Source organism: Apus apus, chromosome 1 (genome assembly GCF_020740795.1).
Source record: "Apus apus isolate bApuApu2 chromosome 1, bApuApu2.pri.cur, whole genome shotgun sequence".
NCBI classification, from domain to species: Eukaryota; Metazoa; Chordata; class Aves; order Apodiformes; family Apodidae; genus Apus; species Apus apus.
The window spans coordinates 138,914,562-138,941,141 of record NC_067282.1 but is presented as its reverse complement, the minus strand read 5'-3'; positions in this window follow the sequence as shown (position 1 = coordinate 138,941,141).

Below are 26,580 nucleotides of genomic sequence, written 5' to 3'. Positions count from 1 at the left end.
CAGTGACGCAGAAGAGAACAGGTATAGCTGTGCTCAGATGTGAAACTCCTTCTCCCTCCTGCTTCTTCATGTCCTCTCACTATATAACACATAGTAGATGCAGCTGCTAGTTTGGACAGGCCGGTTAGCTACAAAGTAGCTACAGCCAAGCCTTATAGTAAATCTCCTTATAAAGACAAGCTCTTGGATAAGTAAATCAACCTCTTGAGACTTTTTCAACCTGTGGTATCACAATTTGTTGCAATGACATTTGAGGCGTTATTCATGGGTATGAAGAATCTCGTTCACTAGCCTTAGCTCTCTGAGATGATAATTTACATGCACTGGCTTTTTGCTGTGTATCTTGAGCTCTGCTTTGACATGGATTCTTGCTGTTTCCTTAGGCAATAACATAGATGGCTTTCTCTGTAATTTACTTAGGACTTGGTAAAACTGACTTTTGCAAATAGGATGTTTTCTGTGACTGAATTTCTCCTGTATTCTGAAATTCTTGAAACATATTTAATGTTGAATTTAATTATTGAAAAATACGTAATGTCTTGTTCCTCTCAGTATTGACATGATGGTTTCAATATTCATCAGAGCTGCATGGCTTAGAGCCAAGCTGCCCTCAAACACAAGTTAAGCAGGCAGTTTTGAGCAACAAAATAGCTGTGGTTCTCTTGTGGATTTTTACATATTCTAGAGCTCTTGGAAGCCAGGTGGCTACATCTGCTAAACTAGTGAAGAGCCTGTAAGATACCAACTTTGAACAGGATGGTTAGTAATAAAACTTTGTCCTTTTCTAGAAGAGACCAGAGTATCTGGAATTGTTCTATGAACCTCCTTACTTACATTTCTTCTCCTTAGCCTAGAAGAGTTAATCTGAGACATTTATTTATGCTGTTGATGACCAATAGCAAAAATAGGAAACATTAACACAATTAGTGTACAAGCCTTGCATTGTTTCCTCCTTCTCTTTTGCTCCTTGCCTCATCCCCTCAACCCTTTTACTTCAGTTTTGCTGTCAGCTAGATGCAAGGACTGACTGGGTTTTGGCTCCTGCTTTTTCTCTACTTCGTTCATGGTACATCAGGGCAGAAGCTCGTCTACTGCTTAAAGTTTACACTGTTTTTTGAATGTGTAAAGAGATGCTGAGTGTGATCATTCCCTGTGCTTGAAAACCAAATGATACTGATGAGTGGAGGGACTTAGGGAATTAAAATTCTGAACCTGGTCGCCAAGTTCAGAATAAAATTGTGGGTGGAAAATTCCACTCAGCTGCTATCTGGTACCTCTAACAGTTTGCTTTTTTTCACAGGGACTTTTAAACAACACAAAACATTATCATAGTTATTGCTTGTTGTTTAAAAAAGTATTTCTAGTGCTGAAAAACATATTTAGTAATCTTGGAGAAAGAGTTATCCTACCCTCTACTCAATACATATTTTATTGTCATTAAATACATTTTTATGAGATAATAATAATTAAAATATTTACAGTTTTGTAATCAAATGAGGACAATGGCATCCTATGTTTCTATGTAATAATTAGTTTCAAAGGTAGATGTCCCTTAAAATAAAGCTACTTTTTCTCTTTGGGTGGTATGATTTAACATGAACTGCCAGCCATAACAATAATAATATGTCTTGTACTGCCAGGTTTAATAGAGACTTCATGGATAATTTAAGGCCAAGTAAAAATAAAGAAATATAATACTTAAGTTCCAAATTAATTTCTCACTCATTCTCGTAACTTAACCTGATCACCAATATTGTTTCATTTTGTACTAAACTTCTTCTTTTCAGTTAATAAGGAATGTATTTTCTTGAAAAGATGCAGGCAACCCTATTTTCTCCATCTCCCCATGCACAAAAATAGCTTATCTGTACTCAAAGCCATAAAGAATGCACTGTAGACAAATTTATACTGTACCAATGGAGTATAAGGATTCCATTAACACTTTAGTGATATCATCAAGGAAGAAAAAGGCAAAATGGATCCACAGCTTTTATTCTGCTGGGTCTGTAATGAAGCAGTGTTGTAGCAGCTGCTGTCTCTTTTTTTTTTTTTCTTTTTTTTTTTTTCCTGTAGGCATCAGTTGGTGTATTGCAAAAGATTTTTTAAAAAATAAAATTCCTGACATTCCCTTCTTCCTTTTTCTGTCTCTCTCTTTTTTTTTTTTTTTTTTTTAAGAAGAGACAGCTTCCTTTTGTTACTGCTGTGATATTCTTTTCCCTACTAACTCCAGGATGGAGCCTGAAATGCAATATGGAAATTACTAATATGACAGAGAAATATGAGCTTTATACTGTAGAAAAAGTGTCTGTAGCAATATATTAGAGAAATTATTGAATGTTATCGGTCATAGCACAATTTATTATTTTACCAGTGTGCTGTGAAAAGTTGCTCAGCCAACTCAAAGTGTTCCTACTATGTTAGTGCTGTCTGGGAGTTTAACTGGTAGCACTTCACTAAATGCAAGCACAGTAATTACTTGTACGTTAGCCCCTTGGATTCCTCCCTCTCCACCTCAGCCTATCATCTTAACATATTGTATGCGCAGTAATTTGATTTACTATTTTTATTTTGGACTTTGTGCAGTAAGGCTTTCACAGAGGAAAGATGGCTGAAAGATATAAGAGAGGGATGAGAATTTGGAAACTGTCTGCTCTGCACTTGGTATATGCTCCCTGCCAAACTCACGTGTAACTCTCATTAATGTTAATGGGATTTAATACATGCTGCAAGAGGAAAATATCCTCATTTATTTTGGACTGAATCAAGTGGTAGCAAAAGTGCTGTATTGACAACTCTGGAGCCCTCTATTTATCCACAGAACAGGCAGGGTCAGAATAAGTTTTCTCTTACAACCTAGTGTCTCAATCCTCTTCTGGAGGGACCTCTGAAGGACAGCACAGCCATTGCCACTCCTGCTTGCATGGGTAACAGTTTTGTGGTGTGGACACCTGTACAGTAGCAGCTCAACCAAGATTTTCCACACTTTACTCACAATATACAACAGTTTGGAGATTGATAACTTTGTACATGTGTGCATACTTGTAAGAAAAAGCCATTTTTGTTGAAACTCAAACTTCTCACAGGAGTATATTAGGTTAAATACATAATTTGGAAGAAAAGCAGGGGGAAGTTCCTTGTTAGGTAATATTGTCTTCTTTTGCTTGTGAGACATAATAAGATATGCATAATTATATGTGATTCATCACACTGAAAGTTACATTTTGGTGATTTTTTTATTCCATCAAGGGGAATGAATTGAATTAACCTGCCTCTTTATATTAAACTGGTTTATTTATATCTTTTTTTTTGCTCTATTATTCTGATTCAGCTAGCCTTGATTGATGAAGTTATTTCCATTAAATACATAAGGAGGCTCACCTGAGCTCCCAATTAGAGCTGTCTAACACCCAAGAATTACCCAGAGTTAGACTAAACTGGTTTAGGTTTCTTTTACCCCCTCACTCTCTCAGCATGGTCTGATGGAGTCTCTTTCTACCTGGCTGACCTTATACATTACTGCTTCTCCTTTGGGCTAGAAGAAATGGCTTTTAACAGAGAACGTCTTGCTGGGGAAAGAAGAGTCAGAACATGCAGTGACATGAAGCTTGCTGAAAGCCTGCTTCTTATTGTTGATACAGCATAGGTTGGCTTGACTGAGGTTTTAAAACATTTTGGACTGCAAAACTTGGAGTCATCCAGCCAAGGAGTTCCTTGTTGGATGTCTCTCTATGGACATGCACCTTGTCTCACCACTCTGCCTTCTGCACGGAAAGTCTCTAGCTCCTCTGGCTTTTGTTACAATGGATTATAGCTGTCCTCTAACCAACAAAGTATGGTTTGAACAAATTTATCATGCTTCTTTCCAAGTTTCCTCCACTTTTTGTTTCTCTGTCGTGTTAGACAACAACAGATGCTGATGCCTCTATGCAAAGAGACACAGACACATACAAGTACTATCCTGCAAACCTTGCTGTTGTTTCTTCCTGAGCCACTTGGAAATTCCATTTCAGCTTTCTAGGCTTAAAACATTGTGTACTGCATTGTCTTTCTTCTTGTCTCCTCATAAATCTGCATTATTTGCTAATTCAGCCAAAATGCAGTGGCTAATTGTAACTTCCCAGCCTGCTAGTGATCATAGTCATTGGATCATCACTTATTTTCGAAACACTGCACAAGCTGCTTCTCCCATACTATAACTCACATATTATACTGCTTAGCATCACCGTAAGGTTTTGACTTCCTTTATGTCTTTTTTTCCTTCAGTATCACTACCCTGCTAGCTCATTAAATCCACACATAATTAGAATGTATGTGATTATTTATTTTTAAACCTTCCACTGATGCTTATCTATGAAAAAAATCTCTACATACTATAATCTCATTCTAACAGATGTATGCTCTTTTCACCTTCAGGTGCTTCATGTAGAATAGACCTTATGGAACAAAAATTCAGTTTTTATCATCTAAGCTGTTGTTTCAAATGTGATCCGAAGTAAACAAAGAAATAACAATGTAATAAACTGGAAGCTAACTTCAACCTTGGAGTCTCTGAAGTCACCTTGTAAAACTTAAACCAGATCCTAAGTAACGGTTAGATAGGTCTCTTTTGTTTTATGTGATACCAAAGAAATGGTTGATATTTAAGTGGCAGATAAAAGGTATTGGGAAAGGAAAAAATAATAGAAACATAAGATGTGTTTTGAAAGTTTGAAGACTAGTCTTTCCTTTACATTTTCTTCTATAATGCTGCAATTACTTGCTCTTCAGGTCATTAAATCAACCTGCAGCTGCTGGTGTCAGGAGGGGAGACCTCACTCTGAAGCTTATGATTTGATTTTCTTGAGGATCATCTGCCTCTGTAGTTGCACTGGATCTTTGCTGATACTAGAGATTATTACCTCCTGAGCTCCATTTCTAATACATAATTCAACAACAACAATAAAGAATTTGGGCTTTCAATTGGGAAAGCAAGTGCTTGGCTTTTACAGATTTAAGCTGGTGGCCACTGCCAGACCTGCTGACTACATGCCTTCCCATAACAACTAAACTGGTCTGCTTCTTCACAAACAGAAAGACACGTAGACTGTGAGGCTTATTTGCTAAGGTTTTTAACTTAGCTAAACAGCTCACTTCTATTCTACAATTTATTTAATTAATGTTCATCTCATTAGTAGGGATCTATCTTAGCCATCTACCATTATACAGTAAATTGCTTTAATGAATTCTGTGATTCTCTCAAAACTCCCAATCAGATAAAAAACCCTACTAATGTAGAAAGAAAGTGCAGCTTTGGAGATTCATTCATTTTCTTTTCTATAAATTCTCTTTGGAAAAACTCTGAAGAAACATAATACTAGAAGGAAGCTATTAGTAGACCTTCTTGCTCCAAATGACCAGAAAATACAAAGTTTAGTTTAGCTTTGAACTTCACTAGAATACTTGAGGTTTGGTTTTGATGGCTTTTTTTGTTTGATTATTTTTTTATTTATTTAATGTCTTGTTGGAATTGGAGTCTACTTTAATGTATTATGGTCAAATTTCCTTTAAAATAGTCTGTCAATGTCCAATTTTCTTCTTTGGCTTAACTCTAACAACAGAACACCAAAGTGCGTTCTAAGAAGAGTCCACAAAAAATTTATACTAAATTCATGTAAAAATGTGTTTACCTGTACTGTGTAATGGAAAGGACTGGACAGTGTAAAAAACCCAACCAACAACAAAAAAAAAACCCCAAACAAACAAAAAAAGAAAAAGTAATTATAATTTTTCACTTACTTACTTTTCCTGACTTTTTTCCTCTTCCCCTTCTAATTAACACTCCTCCAGATGAGTTAGTATTCAACATGATTGGAAACTCATGTGGAAAGGAATTACAGCACTTTTAAAAACAGGATAGAATAATCTTAGTTGGAAGAGACCTACAATGATAATCTAGTCCAACTGCCTGACCAATTCAGGGCTGACCAAAAGTTAAAGCAAGTTATTATAAATACTGTCCAAATGCCTCTGTCATGGTTTTATTCAAGAAGTAGTTAAAGTATGCTCTCTGTTATACTCCAGTATCCTCCCAGGGGAAGACAAAAAGGGAAGAAAGGAGAGAGATTTAAGGTTAGAAAAACTAGAACAGGTTAAATGAAAATAATAATAATGAAGATGGCAAATTATATACAAATATGTCAAAATATTCAAAGGTATGAATGAACACAAAAATATAGAACCCACACTCTTTAGTTGGTAATTATATCCCAACCAGAAAAATCACAAACTGGTGCAGTTGGTGATGCTTGAGTCCAGGGTCCCACTGACAGCCTACAAAAAAAACCTTATGCTGGTCCCACTCAAGGGAGGCAGGGGTAGGTGACCTGGCCTAGTGAAAGATATCCTCTAGCACAGACACAGGCTAGCAGTTGCTGAAGGGGGGTCCCAGGTGGTTTATGGTTAGAATAGCCCTAGAAAAATGTTATCCTGGTACTCTCAAACCAGGACAATCCACCCCTTATTCCTTACCATCAGCTTCTGTAACTATATACAATATGGTTTTATACAAAAATGTACATTATACAATTTGAACTTAAGTTTTTTGGTTGGAGTCAGATTCCCCTGTGGTGTACATGGGACCTCACCATCCTCCTTCATCACCCACCAGATATGTCCAGAGCCTTGAGCAGATACAACCCCACAGATGGGTTTGCCTTTGCCCAGAGGTGAAGAAATCCACACAGATTTTCCCAACAGGTTCCTTTCACCTACGACAGGGACTTTATCCCCTTCCGCTGTGTGTAAAAACCTGCTTGGGCAGGGCTGGCTCAATTGATCGATCCCTTGGTATTAACTAGCTAGGTGGCTTGTGCTAAATGTATGTCCCAGTTTTTGAAACTTCCATTACCCATTGCTTTCAAGGTGTTTTTTTAGTAACCCATTATGATCTTTAGTCTTTTCAGGGGCTGGTGCATGGTAAAGGACATGACAGATGTGCTCTATACGTGACCTTTGGCCCAGTTAACTATTAGGTTGCTTTTTGAAATTGGTTTCATTTTCTGACTCGGTCGTCTCTGGGGTCCTGTGCTGTCATAAAATTTGTCTTTCAAGGCTCGGAGTAGTATTACAAGCAGTGGCATGAGTCATGGGATATATTTCCAACCATCCAGTGCTTGCTTCTACCATCCTGAGCATGTAGGGCTTACCTTGGTGAGGTTGAGAAAGTGTGATTTAATCTGCCAGGCCTCTCCATATTTATATTTAAGCCAGGATCCCTCATACCACGAAGATTTTAATTATCTGGCCTGCTTAATGGCAGCACAAGCATTACACTCATGGATAACCTCTGTGATAACATCCACTCCTTGGTTCTGGGCCCATCTGTATGTTCCATTTCTTCCGTGATGACTGCAAGACCCACTGAGGTAAACACTGACAGGCTTAGAGAATTGAGTACCTCCCTAGGAAGGCTGTCCCAGTGCTTGACTACCCTCTCAGTAAAGGAATGTCTCCTAATATCCAGCGTCCTGTCACTGAATACCAGGAAGAAGAGATCAGCACCTCCCTCTCCCCTTCCCCTCCTCAAGGGGAGTGATGCTGTTCTCAAGCTGTTTGAGAATAACACTAGAATTAAACAAAATCATTAGTATAATCTCTTTTTCTTCATTATGTATTGTATTATATTAAACAAAATACATGCTTGAATTAAAGATATCTGTTCTACTTTTCACATATTTTTTTTTACATTATTTACAGAGACAGTAGGTTTATGCCCCTAACTTGTGCTAGAGTGGTGGTTATGGCTGATGATGCACTGTTTAGGTAATAACTCTGATGTAGAACACCCAATCTGATTGTAAGCCTTTGCTTTAGCCACAGCCTCCAACTGGTTGACTCAAATCTATGAGATATCTTCATAGAGTGAGCTGTTACCAGTCTCTGCCCAGTTTTCTGTGTCTAGAAAAGCGGGGGCTTTTGTTTCACATGATGCAGTTCATGTCCAGTTTATGTTGGCCCTCAGCCTCTTTTGTCAACACTCTGTTGTAATTTTCACACAATTTGGGAGCACTCTTATTTTTAGAGGCTTACATGTCTAGATTCTTCTTATTATTTCATATTGTCTGGATACTTTTTAATATTAAAATATCCCGCAGTCATCTTCAACTACTATATAAGTCTTTATACTGATAGTTGTAAAGATATTGAAATTAATTTAGTTTGCTTTATTATTATGCACACAACAACACTGTGTCCTTTCCCTGAGGGAAAAATGTCCAATGCAGAAAAGCTCACAAGCTTCTACAATGATCTCAACATAGCATCATGTTCTATGCTGCCAGCAAAATGGGCTACTTTTCCTCTTCTCATTCTGTGTACCAGTGTTTTCCTCAAAGCCTTGAAGCCCACTCATTCTCAGAACGTGACTGTGTAAAAGTAACACTATTCAGCTCGAAGTATTTGCTTTCTTTGTGTGTGCAGACACAGACAGCTGTTATATTTTACAAAACAAATTCTTCATTGCTTTTCCTCTCTTGTCAGCACTGCAGAGCTCATATGGAAGCAGAGTGAAATACAAGTGTGCTCTTGTGTAGCATCAATGAAAAGGTTTATTTGGCCACAGCCTAGTTACTCTTGCAGAGCCCTGGGAAGCTTGAGTGCTGCCCAGGTGTTAGCATACACAGCCCTTGCAAATGAGGTGTGTGATGGAAAAGAAGCTGCTCCTCAACTCCCAGGTCCCAGGTTGCTTTTTCAGGGCTCAGGAACATGTAGGATGCACTCCATTGAGAAGAGATAAATTTGGGGTCTCCTCTGCCCCCTTTTCAAAGTCAAAGTATAGTTAGTTTACCAGGAAAAGGAGGAAATGCTGTGGAGCCAAGTTATCCACAAGCACAGCTCTGTTTTCCAGTTGGCGTGGAGGTATGAGTCTGCATGGATTATGTGCATTTTTTTAAGCATCAGATTTCTTGTGTAGGGAACTATAAAAGTAAGTCAAACATTAAACTTTTTTCCTGTTTTCTCCCTCTCTCCCTAGTAACTATCCCTTTCTTTAAGGTCTTCCATGGTCCCCATTCATAGGGCAATAGAGTGATGTTCCAATAATTTCCCTTCAGCAGCAGGAGACACACTGCTGTATATTATGCCCTTTAGCTAAAAGAAAAATTGATTATGTCATGTATGCATTTATATCTCATCTATTTTTTTCAAGGAATTTTAAACTCTTCTTACAAGACTTAGGTAGGAAATAATAAAATACTGACATACATGATATGATTCTCCCATCTTGGGAGAATTGTCCATCCTGAGAAATAGGAAGTTCAGAAGCAAAGCTAGACAATGATTTGAGCTCTAGATAAAAAAGAAGGTGGGGCAGGGGGAGCTAGAGAATGGAATGCAACATATGTCAAGTGTTTGGAGTCTCTTCCTGAATCCTGGAATTTGAAAAAAATGTTTCTTCACAAACTGCCAAATTTTAATCCATGTGATATTAAAAGGTCTTTTATCTTGAGATAGATGTATGTTCTTTCTAGGAGCAGGAGAGCTTTTTGGTTTATTCACCGGGTTTATCAGGCCACCTGGTTTCTATTCCTGGACTGTCCTGTGTCATGTTGGCCACCTCAGTCAAAGTATCCTCAGCATTCAATCTGAAAAACTGTAATACTAGTTACTTTGGGGAGTTAAAAATATAAACCAATGATGCTTGGTGCATGTACAATTTGTAGCACTGAGCATCCCCCAGGTTCTGTAAAAAAACAAATGCAGCCTGTATTACACTATTCTCATTCCAAAAGGTAGTCCACAGACTTCTATTAAAGGTCTTCCATCTAGAGGTGCCTTTCAAGTCAAAGCAATCATTATCCATGGGTTGTTGGACATTGACCAAGTTGATGCATAAAAAAGAGAAACAAAAGTAAATAAAATATTCAGAATTAAAAGTTTATGACTTTGTTCAATTACATAATTAAATGCATGTTAAAAAAAATACTTCTAGCCAAAAGAACACTGAATATTATTTTGCAAATTAAACTGAATATTTATTTGGTGTGGTGACTTTTAGCTTGGATTCAATTTGAGATCAGTTTAAAAATTAATTTTAAGGGAATTCAAAAGGTGATCTTTGATCATGTGACTCATTTCATAACTTTGTATCAAACTGCTTTTCTCATGCTGTTTTTGTCAGCATAAGGGGCCTGTGGCTCTGGGGCAAGAATGGTTCTTTCCCTGAGAATATTTGCTATTCTTGAGCCCTATCCTGATTGAAAAACATTGTTGGATACTCTTGCTACCAGATATATAATTTTGACATTAGTTTTGTTGTTGTTTTTTTTGTTGGTTGTGGGTTTGTTGGTTTTTTTGTGTTTTTTTTCCCCAAGAGTAGATATCTGTGATCTTTCTTTTTGTCATTTGAAGTCAACGGACTCACTAAATTAGTTCCTTCTGACTTAAAATTTTTATTTCTAAACATTCTGCAGTTAATTCCCCAGCCATTATCTTCAGTTATAAAACTGTATGGGTTTTTTGGGCCATATTTGTATTACATTTAATGCTAAGAGCATTTACAATCCTTTTCTGCTCTATTAGATAAATAAACTACTGGAAACTGAGAGAAGGAATTTGGAAACTATGAAGAAAGATGGAACAAAACAGGGAACTTATTTCTATCTAATTGCTTTTCAGGAAAGCTCTTTGGGTGGAAAGCCTAACCAAACTCAGAAAACTTGGAGTTGCAAATGTTGTAAGTGTTCGGTAATAATTTGCAACCTGAATGTCTCATGTTCAGTTTCCATAGGTAGTCAACAGCTACTTGTAATTTCAAAGGAAAATCTGAAATCATGGGAGCTCCTGACCATTTCCCACTACTGGAAGTTGTATTCTGGATAATATCCAATCCATCTGCCTTATCAATGCCAAGCAGAGATAACTTATCATTCACTTAAGAAGAGGGAAAACACCACCTCCAAAAAGTCTAAAAGCACATTTTCATTATCTGTTTTTCAATGAAAAAAAATTCATCTGTTACAGTGGGAAGTAAATAGGAAAACATGTGGGGAAAGGAATTCATGGATGAACATGTTTTCCTGAACTTGAAGCTCTTTGGTTTTTTGTAGCATGGACATGGTGTTGCTGGGAGGAGAAGCTTACCTGATAGAGGCAGATCCAGAATGGATTCTGTCCTCTCCATTTATATCAGGCCCATGTGTGTCCCCTGACTGAGGATTCCCAATTGTATTATCTTTTTTTTTCTTTTTAATAGTAGTATTTCATGTTATCTATGAAACAAAGTGAACCAATACTTTTAAAGAATATACGTTTGATTATTTTATTTTATCTTAGTACTTTAAACTTTAAAAAGCCCTTTCAAATTAATTAATTGTGGAACCCTGGGGGTAAGAACCACATGTCACAGGTAACCAAATTAGAAGTCCATGGGTTATGAGATCACAACCCCCTAGAGAAATATTTAGCGGTATGTTTACTTAATATCTAACAGCATGTGAAGTTTATTTATTAATATGCCTGCAGGTTTCTCTCTAATCCCACTTCTCAAAGATGCTCACACATAGATAGAAAAGCCAGGAGGGGGTGAATAGCCCTGGTACTATTTCCATCTAATAGAATAATGTATCTGTGAAAAGAAAAAGTTAATGTAAAGTACATACCTTACTGACCTTGACCAAATCTTGACCAAGTCTTGTTTTACACAGAAGCCTGTTGTGTGCTGTTTACAGAGAGCAGAAAAGCACATTCAAAGGAACTTCCTCTTAGGGTTATGAATCTTTAAGCAAGAAAAAAAAATATTTTTTAACATAGTCAGAAGAGCAATTGCTTTCAGCTAAGCAATGAGAGAAAATTCACCCCTCCTTTTTCACACCATGCTGCAGTAATTGAGCTTAGTGGAAGGAATCCTGTAGGAAGGAAATTTTCTCCCTTTTTTCCCTGTTACTAGGGGTGGAGCTCTGGTCACAGCTCATATCCCAGCCAGGGCCACCAAAAAGAGTAGCTGACTTGGTTCACCGTGTGCTGAGGGGCAGGTGCTGCCACCTGACCCCCTCTATCTGCTGGACATGGCTTACAGACCTGACGGACTCAAAGGTCTGCTCTGGACAGGGCTCAGGAGGTGCAGACATATGTCTGTCTGTATTGGACTTGGTTTTGCTGCCTGGAACTGCTTCTGTGTTTCGGAGGCAGCTTTACCAAGGGATAGAGCTGCTCTGAGGTCTGTGGGATCTTCGTTGTACTCCCAGACTTGCCACTAACCCACTGGTTTGTTGTTGTGGGTTTTGTTGTTGTTTGTTTTGTTTTGTTTTTAATGGGCGTGTGTGCAGCATAGGAGTGCTAACATTTCCCTCTTTAATGAAGCATTTTGATATTTATTAGCAAAAAGTTTTATGTAAGAGCAAGAGGTACTAGGCATTTGTTTACATTGTTGAAGTACTATGAAGGTTCAGTTCTTTGTGTTTGTCAGAGTAAATTCAGCCTTCTTGATTACTTAGTGTCCTATTGACAAACTAGACAAAACATTAGATGAAGGTGCTGTGTAAAAAAATATATGAATTGAGTCACCACTATCCCTCCTCTCTTTCAATCTATGCAGCATATCAGTGTCTTAAATGTTAATAGATAACTGCCTGGATTTCCTTTGAATTTATAATTATCAAGCTCATAATAAAGCTGAAAATTAGAGGCAAGAGAGGTATTTTATATTCTTTTTTAAATGTCAAAGCTTCAGAAAGTTTTAGAAAATGCTGAGCTCTTTCTGTCTCTGTGTCAGAGGCTATTACCAGAGTAGATACTGAGACAATCTGGACACCTGCAATCTCCAGGCAGATTCCATCAAGCTTCTGCCTGTTAGAAGCTGCAGTGCTTGCATTTGGATTCGATATCTAACAATAATGTGGTATTTTATAAACGTTAGTGGGCCTGATTTTGCACTGGTCAGCAGAGGTAAAAAATAGGTACTTCTGGAAAACAAATAAAAAAGGAATTGGAACTGTCTCAATAAATAGTGAAAATTGTAAATTTCCCAAAAACGCAGGCTTTTGTTCAGGCATAAAAAAATAAAACTGGCAATTACAATATTGAGGAATTGCACAGGCTGTTTCTGCAGTTAAAGCCTAGTATTTACTTGACAATACCTTAATATTATTATATATAACATTATGTCCTTTTAATATATAGATTTGCAATTTCTCTTTTTTGTTGCATCAGAAAAAATACTACCGACTATCTCTGTGTATAGAGTAAACCCAAGAATTTCCTGACTCTTTTTATATCATTGATGATCTTAATGCTTCTTTTTGGTAATGCTTTAAAGGAATAAGTGAAATATATAGGTGAGGATAAATACAGAAACTTGGCTGAAAGCTGGAAACCAGTCTTTGTAAGTCTGTTTCACAAAATGTCATAGCCTTATTGTTAAATACCTGTTTCAGAGTATGATTTTTGACAAAAGAGCTCAGAGAGTATTGATGTTTAACATATTCCACATTACCCCAGTTATTCAAACAGTATTGTTTTTCATCCAAAAATATGTTGTATGTGACAAATGCATACATATATCTATCTATCTATCTATAGATATTGAGAAACAGACTAATATGGACACATTTAGGTATTTGAGGAGGTGATCTTTTATCCAAAGGAGTTGAGTATCTCATTTTCTTTAGAAGCCTGTGGCTGCCAATGGTGTTGTGAATGCTCAAATTCAATAAGAGCCAATGGACATTTATTATATTATATTATAAAAAGTTGCACTCTGCATGTGTAAGGGCAACATAGTTGTAGGACTTTCCCCTCATGCACCATGTGGGCAGGTCATCTTGTAACACAAATTTGGTTTAATTTTAATGTTTTCACTCTTGTCTTTGTGGTGTGGAATTTTTTTTATTTGTTTTTTTAATACTTATTTGTAGTTTGTGTATTTTTGGTTGTCTGAGTTTTGATGGGTATGCAGATGTTTGCAAATCTGTCTTGCAATGATTATTGCAATGAAAACTGACCTAGGCTCACTATGCTCTTTCCACCTTGCACCTTGCATTATTAAGTGAAGTCCGGTTTTCAATCAGAAGAAGCACTTATGAAGTAAGAAACACAGCATGGTGCATCTGAACTGATCTGCTTCACAAGTAAATGTTTTTCTTACTGTTTTGCTAAAGTACAACCCAATTGGTGGTCTGGTTGACCAACGCTTTCTGACCTTTATTGTGAATATTCTGCAAAGGAACATTGCAGTTGTGTACTTACTTTCACCTACCTCAGGTCTAGCTCAAAAAAAAATAGGCTAAATATTAGAGGTTGGAAGGGACTTCTGAATATCATCAAGTCCAATTTCCCTTCTAGAGCAGGACCAAAAAACTAAGGCAAATCACTCAGAAAGGCATCCAGACAGGTCTTGAAAGTCTCCAGAGGAGGAGACTCCACAACCTCTCTGGGGAACCTGCTTCAGTGCTCTGTAACCCTCACAGTAAAGAAGTTCTTCCTTATGTTGAGGTGGAACTTCCTGTGTTCACATTTGAATTCATTGCCCCTCTTACTATCACAGGGCACAAGTGAAAAGAGCTTGTCCCTGCCTTCTTGGCATCCAGCCTTCATGTGTTTATAGAAATTAATTAGATCCCCTCTCAGTCTTCTCCTCTTTAGACTGAAAAGCCCCAGGTCTCTTAGCCTTTCTTCATAAAGCAGGTGTTCCAGTCCCTTAATCATTCTCCTAGCCCTCTGTTCACAGAATCACAGAATCCTAGGGGTTGAAAGGGACCTCGAAAGATCATCTAGTCCAACCCCCCTGCCAGAGCAGGATCACCTAGAGCACATCACACAGGAACACATCCAGGCGGGTTTTGAATGTATCCAGTGAAGGAGACTCCACAACCTCTCTGGGCAGCCTGTTCCAGTGCTCTGTCTCTCTGTCACTCTCACAGTAAAGAAGTTCTTCCTGATATTCACATGGAACCTCCTATGCTCCGGTTTGCATCCATTGCCCCTTGTCCTATCACTGGTCATCACTGAAAAAATCCTGGCTCCATCAAGCTGTTGGACTCTTTCAAGTAGATCCCTGTCCTTCTTAAGCTGTGGAGCCCAGAACTGGACACAGTAGCTGCTTCAGTAGCAAAAGATAGTTAATAATCCAAAAACATCATATTGGCTTCACATTGTCTATGTACATGCAGGGAGCAGACAGTGCTTATTGAAAATGGCTTTCTAAATGAGATGTTACAGTGATTTAATATTTCTAAGCAGCAGCAGCTATACATAGCATGATAAAAGAGAAGCATTACACTAAATAAGAGACATGGAGAGTATCATCATTAGTCTGGGATGCACAAATTATCATGACATTCCATCCATAGTATATGGAAATTTAATTTTATTCATCAGGTCTTTGTAGGAGTCTGATTTTTGAAAAAAACAAACCCAAACCAAACCCCCAAAAATCTTCACAAGCTTTACAAGAAACAGCAATATCTTTTCTTGAACAGAGTGACAAAGCTGGAGGAAATTGTATTAAAATAAAAGCAATATTTTCCCAACAAATCTGCTGACAAATTGATCAGTTCATCCTACAAAACTTGGCACAGGTATGACAGCATTATTATTATTTCAAACTGTATCAGTCTAAAACCTTCCCTGCCAAAGATGTTGCCAGACACCAAATATTTGATCTCTGGTTAAAAAGAAGGTTTTATAAGTCAAGTTGTTTTCAAATGAGGGAACTTTAACAATGATTTATGTTACACTTCACATACTTTCAGTCTTCATGTTTCAAAACTCCCACATTTTTCTTGAAAAACTATGAAGAAGTGGGTGAGAAATTTCTTGGATTTTTGAATTATCTGGTGACTAAGCAAAATTTCAAAAGAAGATATTTTGCTTTACACAAAAACCTTTGTAAGTTTATTTGCCAAGCATAGTTAAGCTGTAATTATTTATGTTAAAATGTTACGCAAGACTTAATTGAGCATTCCTCTGTGTGTTTTGCACAATTCAGAGGCGAAATAGTGGGCTTGCTTCCTAACTGTTCTCAGTTATAGCTGCACGCATTTATTCTATGCCTGCTTTAGTCTTCAAGGTCTTAGTGACTACAGCACTCTGCTGTTAAATTTTGATATTCAAATGGAAACTGTCTGTTGTATTCAAAAGAACATGAGATTTACAAATGTTACTCTACACAGGCTGGTCATTCTGTATATGTTAACTTTTAATAGATGTGAATACATTTTAGTGTATTATGTGTAAATCTGGATAATTTGACTAAAGTCAATAATCACGATTTCAGGGGTGAATTTTGCCCTGATTTGCAGCCTAAATAGAAACCGCTAGGAAGCTTTTATGTCTACCTATTTTCCAAGAATTTCTGCTTGGGGAAATAACGACAGAAAATTCAGGTGTCTAACCACAAATGTCTAACACTTTTTCATGTGCTATAGGCCATGAAGGACACCTGCATATAGATGGCATGTGCTCTAGCACAGTCTTAAGACCTGTGTTCTTTCAGACTGGCAGCTGGGGAGTGTGTAGGGTACTTCAGAGAGACAAAAAAGGTGCTAAAGGCAGGCAGTTGAGTCCAACCTCAAGATTCTGACTGTGTTTATAACAGCAGACATCTTAAGGGTGGGCTCCTGAGCCCCAGATCTTTTCAATGAAATATCTGTATACCTGCACAGCAAGTGTTGGACAAAAGGTGCAACTTAGTTGCTAAATGTAAGTATAGATGCCTGGTTTTATATGCTCATTCAGCATTCTTTTAATACCTTTTATCATATTAATTTACAATTTAATCTGAAGGAAGATGATTTATGATTTTTTTTAATTATTATTTTCTTTTTTCACCTTTGATTATCATCAAAGGGTCCATGCCTCCTGGTTGGACATGCAGCCTTCATCCCAAGGAGTTTCGTCCTTGCAGGAAGCACAGCATCCATTCTGTGCCTTGATTATCCTTGTGATATCTCAGTAGCAAGGGAAACTTATTCTGCTCTCATCTTTGAAATGTAGTTAAGACAAGATAAGTTATATGGCTTGCCAAAGTCTGTATGTGTAATGGATTGTAACCAAGGTCCCCTGACACTGAGTTTGTGGCTTAACCACAAGACCATTGTCTTCTATTAAATAAATGTTAGTCTCAGAGAAGTGAAGGAGTCTACAAGCTTTATTATCTTTCAAAGTCTGGCTTAATGACCTGTGATGTCTGAGTTTCAGTAAAGAGGAAGGCACCATGGAGGAGTCTGCAAAGCAGCAAAGAGACATGAGTTAAACACTGCTTTCCTTTAATTTCTTATTAGTGGGTAGAAATGGTTAGGTGAGGTGTTAATTTGAGGGAGAGTATTTCTTCAAATATTTTTCACATCATGTATCCATCTTGCTGACCACTGTGCAATCAAAGCACTTGCACAAGTACCAGAAGTCTAGAATATTAAAATAAAATAAAATAAAAAAAATCTGTAAGGATAATTAAAATGTCCTTTCAATTGGAGCAGATAATTATCCATCACTAATATCAGTACCTTCCTTACAGGCACTGAGGTTACCTACTTATGGTCTAGGGTTTGATGATTGCTCTCTTCAGTCCTCCTAGTTTCACCAACTTGAGCAGTGCAGTTCACCCTCAGAAGCCAGAGGAGTCCATGAGGAAGCACAAGTGCCAGAGTTGGCAGAGTTTGCTTGCTGTTACGGAAACATATTTTAAGATTCTTCATCAAGTATAGAGTTACCTAAAATGGGCTTGCCCTCTAGTGTCAGGAAACCTGAAAAATTATCCCTTTTTTATATTTTTTTTCTCTCAAGAAAGCTTCTTTCCTGTTTCAAGTGGTGGAGCTGCTGCTTTGCAATCTGTGACTTGCCAGGTGAAACCTCATCAAGACCAAAACCTCAGAGAAAGTGACGCATCAGTCCCACCTCTCTGCCAGAGAAATTTCAACTTAACTGTTTTACCAGGCTGGTGTTTATTGTCATTTTCAAATATTTCTTTAAAAAGTCTTTAAGGGAGGAAAAACACCAGAATATGAATCTGTATTGTGTTTGTGTGATTAGAAGCCAATTGGTATCAGGTTTAAATCTCCTGAGTAGGTGATCTGTCATACTAAGACTGGCTGTAATTGAGATGGAGGGCTTTAGACAACATTGATGCACAGTGAGCATGCAATAAAAACACAGGAATATAATATTACAACATTTGATTTGAGCTGGAAACAGATTCCCTATCTTCAACCCCTCCTTCTCCTCCTCTGGAAAAGGCCCAGATTCAAAACTGTCAGAGCTGATGAGAGAAGGAATCAAACCAGAAAGAACAGGTCTACTGTAACTGAAGAAACACAAGACACTTCCCAAATGATTTTGTGGCACAGAATGAATGAGAGCCCCAGCAGTTTATATCTCTGCATTCTGAAGTGTGGCAGAGAAAGTGGGAACAAGACAAGCAAGAGAAAGCAGGTTCTTTGCCTTATGGGCTGCAAGTAGTGGTGATGATCTTAAGACCAGTGCCAGAAGGTCTACATGATCCTGAAACCATGCAAGGCACCAGATATAACATGTCTGAAGACCTAACGTGGTGAATAAAGCTTTGGGCTCCATCCTTCTGTGAGTTTTTCTTTGTAGACTGCATACTTACTCATCATGAGTGCACTGGCTGGACTGAGCTTTGGCTCTGTGCAAAGACTTCTGATTGGAGGAAAAGCTGTTGCAGCAAGTGGTAGTACGTGATGCAAAAGACCAGTATGTAATGGAAATATTGCAGAAATAAGAGAGAAGAGTTCATATTTTGGCATGCTTCACACTGATCTGAAACTGGGCAGCGTATGTGTGAGTAACAGTGTATTTACCAAAATGGCTGGGAGTGTCTTTATAGGGGAGAAGATTCGTGCTGAAAATATATTACCAAATTTAAACAGGATCTGACAAATTGAAATGTAAAATCAAGAAAAAGAAATGGGAAGATTTTAAAACATTTTCATTCTTTTGATGCTAAGTCCCATTTCAGAAAGGATGTAATTTTTCATTAAACAAAGCAGCTTCTAATTTCAAATGGGCACTTAAAAAGTTGTCTTCAGTTGAAAGACAGAAAGTTTTCACATGTAGACAAAAAAATAAAATACTGAAACACTATAAAATGTTGCAACCAAATGTTTGAGCTTGAGTGAAGTGATGCAGAAGACCAGTATTTCATGGAAATACTGCGTAAATAAAGGAGATGAGTTCATACTTTGGCATGTTTCATTCTGCTTTGATATAGAACATTGTTAGAACATTGTTAGATGCATTGTGTGAAGCTGGCAGAGCTTATGGTAGGGAAGGTCACACGAAAATGCTGGGTTTTACTCTGTAAGGTAGACAAAGATCTGACCCAAAGTCATGGTTTCCAACTGTTCCTTTTTCATCTATTCTTCTCCTTTCCTCTTCCTTATCTGTCTTCTTTCTTTCTGCAACTCCCACAATGTTTCAAAGCTTCAGGATCCATTTTTTGTTTAATCTATCTTAGCTATATGTTTTGAAATTGCATAGACATTTTTTAATGAAGAAAAATGTTATATTTGTAAGCATGGTATGTCAGGAAAAACATTCGTGTTCAATAAGAAACTGATACAGTTCAGTTTTTTAATGGAAAAAATCTAGTCTTCTCATGAAACAAATTCTTAAAAATGTGAAGCTGTAGTCCGTAATTTTAATGTGGAAAATTTCTGATACATGTATCTCATAGAATCTTATTAAATATCTACTGTTGCATCAATGTGTTTTGCATAATATGAAATTCTCAAATAATCAAAATTATGATATCTAACCAAAGTATTTTATCTCTATGAAATTTACCATCTAAGTGTTGAAAGGATAACTATGGACTTCTCTGGTTTTACAAACAAATAATATTCTGAACTAGCACATTCCTGCAATTTTTTTTTCAATGAAATGACATTTTTGTATTGGAAAAATTGTTATGTAAAAAAAAAAATAATAATTCTGACCAGTTCTGCTTATAGGCTTATAATTGACTAGACTGAGACCTGTGAAGGGGAAAGAACAGCAGGAGGCCTGGTTAATTTGCGTCAAACTTGTGTTACAAGATGTCTATGATGCCTGTTTTTTTGCCTAAGATGTGAATGCTGTCCCCTGCCTCTACACAGTCAGTCTAAAATATCTAGTCCAATGAATTAAAACAAAACAACAAATTGAATCTGAACCAGGTTTTTTCTACTCATATTGCCCATTCTCACCGTTCCTGTAATAGTAATGAACACTGTTAGCATGCAAGTTTTTCTATTAAATTAAGAGATTAATTTTAAACTACTTATTTTCTCTGTGCCTACATGAAAATTGTAACCTTCCTTGCTCTAAGTGTGTTAGTGTTTAACATACGGCCATTTTCCCTGTCAAGTAATTGGTTTAGAAATATATATTTCTAATTCCTTGTCTTTTTATTTATGATCTTGCTACATTTTTTTATCTGCTCATGTTTCTTTATTTTTTTTTATTTGACATTGAATGAATTTGCTCTAGCTCTGTCTTTTTAATACTGCCTGTTTTATAATGTATTGATTCCCAATATTTTAAACTGACCAACTGTTGATATGAGGATAACACTGGGAAGTAAGATGTTTACATCTCACTATGAATAGCAGATAAACGAAATAATAAAGGTTGTCAAAATCTGAGGAATAAAGTACTCTGGGTTCATGTTTGCTCTCAAGTATATATGGCTGTGCAGCTCAGAGATAGCAAACTTTAGAATTCAAGGCAAGTAGTTATAGACTCCAGTTTTCTCTTTAATTTTGCTATTATTTTTTTGGATAAAAGAAGAATAATGTTAATCTCAGGATAACCTGTAATGTTGCATGAAAATAGTAACTTCATCAGCAATTTTCTCCTATAGTTTTCCAGGTCGTTCCTGTATAAACAATACATGTTTTAATGAGCACATAAATGAGGTAAACTTAACTTTCTCTCTTTCTGGTATTTGATCCCATTGACTAATTAGAGAGTTAGAATATGCAGAGATATTGACACAGATTTTTATTGGTTTCACTTACAACTTTCTCCCACATAAAAGTTTTTTGTTGTTGTTGTTTTTTAACTCTGCTTTTAAATGGCAACTTTTTCCTATTGAACTTAATTGCTTCTGGTATTTCCTGCAGTAATATTAATCAGGATGAACTAATCCTGTATTTAATTTTGATGCAATTTTAGTATATAATATTTCTGAAGTAAAATATTTACTTTGTAGACAGTGAAAAATTATTTACTGATTTAGCACAACTCTGTGTGTGTGTGTAGATATAGATATATTGTATACATTAACAGTGACATGTAATTTAAATCTGCACATTTTGCATTATTCAGTAGTTGGATGCCAGCTGCTTTTCTTTTGTACTTTGTGATTAATTTCATTGTCAGTAGATTTTATGTTTCTGAAGAGTCTTTCACAGAACCTACACATGATTCAATGAAGAGAATATGAATACCCAGTTGTCAGTGGTGTTTTACCCTGATCTACAGCATAAAGTTCAATGGTCAGAGTTACAGGATAATGAGGGAGGAAGAAAAATAATGAACTGTGGCATTATTTTCAAAGAATACTCGATTTACTTTTATCACGTAACTCAAAAGAATTAATCCTCCCCATCACCCTTTTTTTAATTTCTACTGCAATAGTTTGTCTACTTGATGGAAACAAATGTAAGGTAAGGGAGACCTTTGTCTGAATTTGCATGTGTGTTTTTCCAAGCAACAGAAGAGTTATCTTCAGCTCTGAAAATCACATAGCTGCTACATGCTGGAGCTTTCAAGCCTGTTTTGTGTATTGCATTCTTGCTTCCTCGGTCAGGACTGCTTGAAACAAGAGCATGTGGAAACAAAAAGCAAGTAGTAAGCACGAAAAAACTAATTTCATCTTAAAACCACTACCAGCAATTACGAGGTCTAAAGTTCTGTCTTTTGTGTTTGTTTTTGAAAACAATTCAATAAACTACTAAATTTTGGACCACTCTTGTCAGGGAAGTTGCAGGTAGAATTTATACTACATTTCTCAAAAGACATAAATTCCCCTTTTTTGTAAAGCATTAAGTCCCTCCCTTAATTAAGCCTTCTGGGGTTTAAATGTGTTGATCTCATTTTAAACTGAGCTCAGCACAATTAGGCACACTGAGAAGATAGCAGATAATCAGCACATACAAAAGCATTTCAGGCATAAATGCTTCATCCTGCCAGGCCCAAAATTACTATTTCAGGTTTTTCTATTTTTCCTTCTTTTTTTTTTTTTTAATTTATGTTACTTTATTTTTTATTTGGAGGAGTAGGGAGGGGGAGTAGAAGAGAGAAAGGAAGAAAGAAAAAAAAATTGATTATTTTCAGCTCGTCATACATCTCATTTGTAGTGGGTCAGACCTTCCCTATTCACAATTACCACTAGTTAATCTTATCAGAGGAAAATTCAATTACATTTATCAAGGTTATTCCATACACTCAAATTATTGCCTCAGAAAAATCGGGTTTCAGTGTTAAGAATGTTGTCATTGTGTATGTGTATGGGGCTTGGCTTTTTTCCCCCCATCTTAAAAAAATAAATAATTAAGTCCTGCTTTTACACTGACATTACTAATATATAGTTATAATAAAGTAAGATTTGACAGCTTTGTAAAAGGGATCATTAATACATAGATTATGGAAGTTTAGGAGGGAGGCTCATAACTGTTAATAGACTTCAATTCTCAGCCTACACTGACATTTTAAAAAATCTAGTTTCAAATTTGATAACAGATTACCAGCTAGGCTGGGAGCCAGCCACCTGATTAAGGCAATTTAAATGCTTGCAAAGTGGTGAGATTAAAATCAAATAAGTGCCGATTTTTTCCCTGCTTCACTTATCTTTCCCTGGATTCGTTCCTTAACTACCAGGTGGCAGAGGACTCTGGGTAATTTTCCTCTGCGCCAATTACCCCAGGATGGTTTTTAGGGTGAAGCAGAATAATTACTGCACTATCAATCCAAAATGGGCTGCTTAATGTGTTTAAGAGAGATTTTGAGCCTTAGCAGGGAGGCTGCCTGAAGCGTGCTATGCTTGCAGTGCCAAAGCCCGTTCGGCCTGCTCGGGTAGTTAACTGTTCGCGGAGAAGGCAGCACACACCCAAGGTGAAAGAAAACAAGGAAAACTCCTGGGAAGCTGTGGGAAAGTTAATGAGCTGCTTCCAACGCATGGCAGGCTGCTGTTGCAGGTGGCTGACAAAGCTAGGCAGGTTAAGAAAATAATATTTATCATCCAGCTGCCAGGACCATCTTTATCAAAAGTCTTTCTAAAATCCATACAACATGCAGAAAAATGGGTTTGAAACAACAACAACCAACAACAAATAAAGGTGCATGTGTAGGAAAGCAGGGAGAAAAATGCAGTCAATAAAGCAGCATATCCTTGATGGGCCATTTGCAAAGCTTTACAGGGAAGATGATCTGATATGAGGACACATTGATTTTAATTTTCCTTCGTAAAAGGAAGGATGGGCTTGTGATTACAGCAGAGAGGAAAGAAGCAGGACTGGCATTGGCTCTACCATGGAGCTCAAGCATGCCTGGTTAGTGTTAGCCTGCTCCTAAAGGTCTGCTGAGGAAGGGGGTGCCCACCTGAATCCTGCCTCCCTCTTGCTTCCACACGGCTACATCCACCCATTGGTTTTAATTGGAGCCACGCTGTAAAATGAGGTGCTCTCCAGATGCTCCCTTGTTGACGCTCTCTAGATGGAAGCCAGCTACCCTCCCCCTAATCCTGGGACTGCTAGTGAAAAACTTGGCAGTAATTCCCCTGCTTTACAGCTTTCTCCCTGCATAACACGGAGAAAGTAACACTTTGCTAAGCTATGGTATAAGAAATAACTCATTAATTATTGGTTCGTTAAAGCATTTGAAGATCATTGGATAAAAGGCAATACAGAAAAGCTCAAGTGTGAGGTGAAGAAGCACTATGTTCTGTTATCAAACTGGTGTGCAGTGGGGGAGGGATGGAAGAGGTGAGCAGGGCTTAAGCTCAGCTGAGATTCTGAAATGACATTGCTAAATAGTATACTGTAGCAGCCACAAATTAAGTATTATCTTCCATCTGGTGACTATGCACTGGATTTCTTTAATTATTATTATCTGAATATAAATTGTGAGCTTTAGCCAAGAATTCTAGAAGGTTGTCCTCAGAAACAGAGAGATAATTAAAAAAAAATCATTATATTTGTGAAGGGATTGCTGCTGTTGCCTGCCTTTCAGTGATTTGCTTACACAGTTTTCCATATGATTTCTACCCTTGATGTACAAAGCTTTTGTATTATTTAATGAAAAATTGATCTGTGAATTTGCTTAGTAGATAGTTTGGATAATACAGTTTAAATGCTCCATTTCAAAGAGAATAATCTCTATTCTGAAACTGCTTTAAGGTTCTGAGTGACCTCAAGTGGACTTCAAATATATCTAAAAAACACCAGGTATTTTATGAAGATGTTCATATCTCCTAGGAGTATAGGGTTTGGGTGTGCGGTTGTGACTGGGACTGTCTGGTTTATGGGTCCATATTCTAGTCCAGTTTCTGACACCTGTTACACCCACCATCTGCTGCCTTCCTCCAGTAGAACAGTGCCCTCCCAGGAACAGGAGGACCAAAGGGAAGGAAGATGAGCTCTGTGATTTAGATGCCAGTTTTTAAGCTGACTGTGTTTTATATCACAAGATTCTAACCTGCCACTGAAAACATGTTCATGTCCATCTCACCAGATGTGACAGTTTATGCAGAAGTGTGTCTTGTAAGACACAGGCAATCCATTTAAAGATTATCACAGGAAACCATATTTACTTCAGTGGCCTGTAATAATTACACCTTCACTTGAAAAATCCCCAGGACTTTGGCTGCTGTGCCACAGATTTATACTCAAACATTTTCATTTGATGCGCAAAGTGTGAAGTACTCTTTAGTGGCAAGACAATTATCTGATTCTACTAATAAATGAATGCACTAGTAGTCATTTTTAATTGAACAATTATAGGATATTGCACTGTCAGTTGATTATAGAAGTCATTTCATAAATGTCAAAAATCTCTTTAAACGAATTATGGAGCTCCAAAATAACTCCGGCAATCAGCCAGCAATAACACAATAATCTGTTTACCCTGTTGTGAGGCAAACTACCACCATTTTTTTTTTTTCCTTTTGAGGGGGCCCTGAATCTTAAGGATTATACTCCTGCTCAGGCTGCAGCAGCTCCTGAGGCTTTGATTAATAGAGATTGTGAGTGCTGACAAGTGCTCTGACATGTATTAAATAGCAAGAGAAATTAAAGTTGTTAGAGAGGCATCAACAGCAAAGAGGGGACAGATCTCCTCTTTGAGCAAAGAAGATAGAAACCTGAAAGGTGCTTCTAACATATTCCTGGTTGCAGATGCTTCAGTTTGCTTCAATTTTTATTTTGGCATTTTATGCAAATACCCCTTTCTTTCTGTAGTTACATGACAATCTTTTCCTCATTGTATGTAGAAATGATAGGCGTGGTTACAAAAACAGGCCAGGTCTGATTCTATCTATGAACACCTGTGTTCATTACTCACACTCTTTTTTCTGCCTACTCATATAAATGAAGACAAGAATTTGGCTCAGAGGTATTATGGATATGGCATGTCCTTCCCCAGTGTGTTGGTCCACGTTCTGTCCTGGAGCAGGGTAACGTCTAATTGTCCCAGAGGAATTTAGGTTTGTAGAGATGAGTTTCAGCTGTATCTGAAGAAAAGTCTGGCCAGGGAAAGGTGAATGGAGACCATTAAAGTAAAAGTAGGTTAGACCATTGCTGTGGATGATACTTGATTCATCTTTTGCTTGCTGACAGACAAAGAGATTTTAACACTTTTGTGTTTTGATCAAAATAATGTGAGTGTGACTCATAGTTTGCTAATCATAAGAGGCTTTGTGATAAAATGTAGGTGAAATGTAATCAAAGGTGGAATGAAAATAAATATATTTTGAAAAGTGTTCGCTTTATGGAGATTTTGGGTGTGTGGATGTGGTGGGGTTGGTTTTGTTTCCCTGTTTTAAGTGCTCAATTCCAGATACCTTTGGTCTGAATAAATGTAATGTGATTCCACTACCTAAAACCATTTCTGGAAATCTGATTCCCAGTTCTAAAACTGGTGATCTCACACTGAGTAATCTTGAAACAGTGGATCATATGGCTGATGGTAGTAAAATATATGTACTGCTGGTATATGACAAAATATTTAATCTCTTTTAATCCTTAGCAATAAATGAGATATACCTGCAACTTTGGATCCGTTTCTTGGCATATATGTATTTTCAGATGTTGAAAGCTGAAATCCTCTGAAATCAAGCTCAGAGACAGGATGACAAGAAAAGGGAAGATGATGATAGGAAATCTCAGCCTGGAGTCTGCATGACCTCATGAGGTATCACCACAGGAGCAGAAGAACAGGAACCCTCTGTATTGTCTGTGCCTCATGCAATAATCCTCTGCCTGCCCTGCACGAGCTAGCACAGAGGGTAGTTTTGGGAATGGAGCCAGAAGCATTACTCAGATTCAGTATCGTAATCATCCTGTGCAAGCTAGGTACGCCTGTGGCTGCTGCCATACTTTCAGCTCTAGA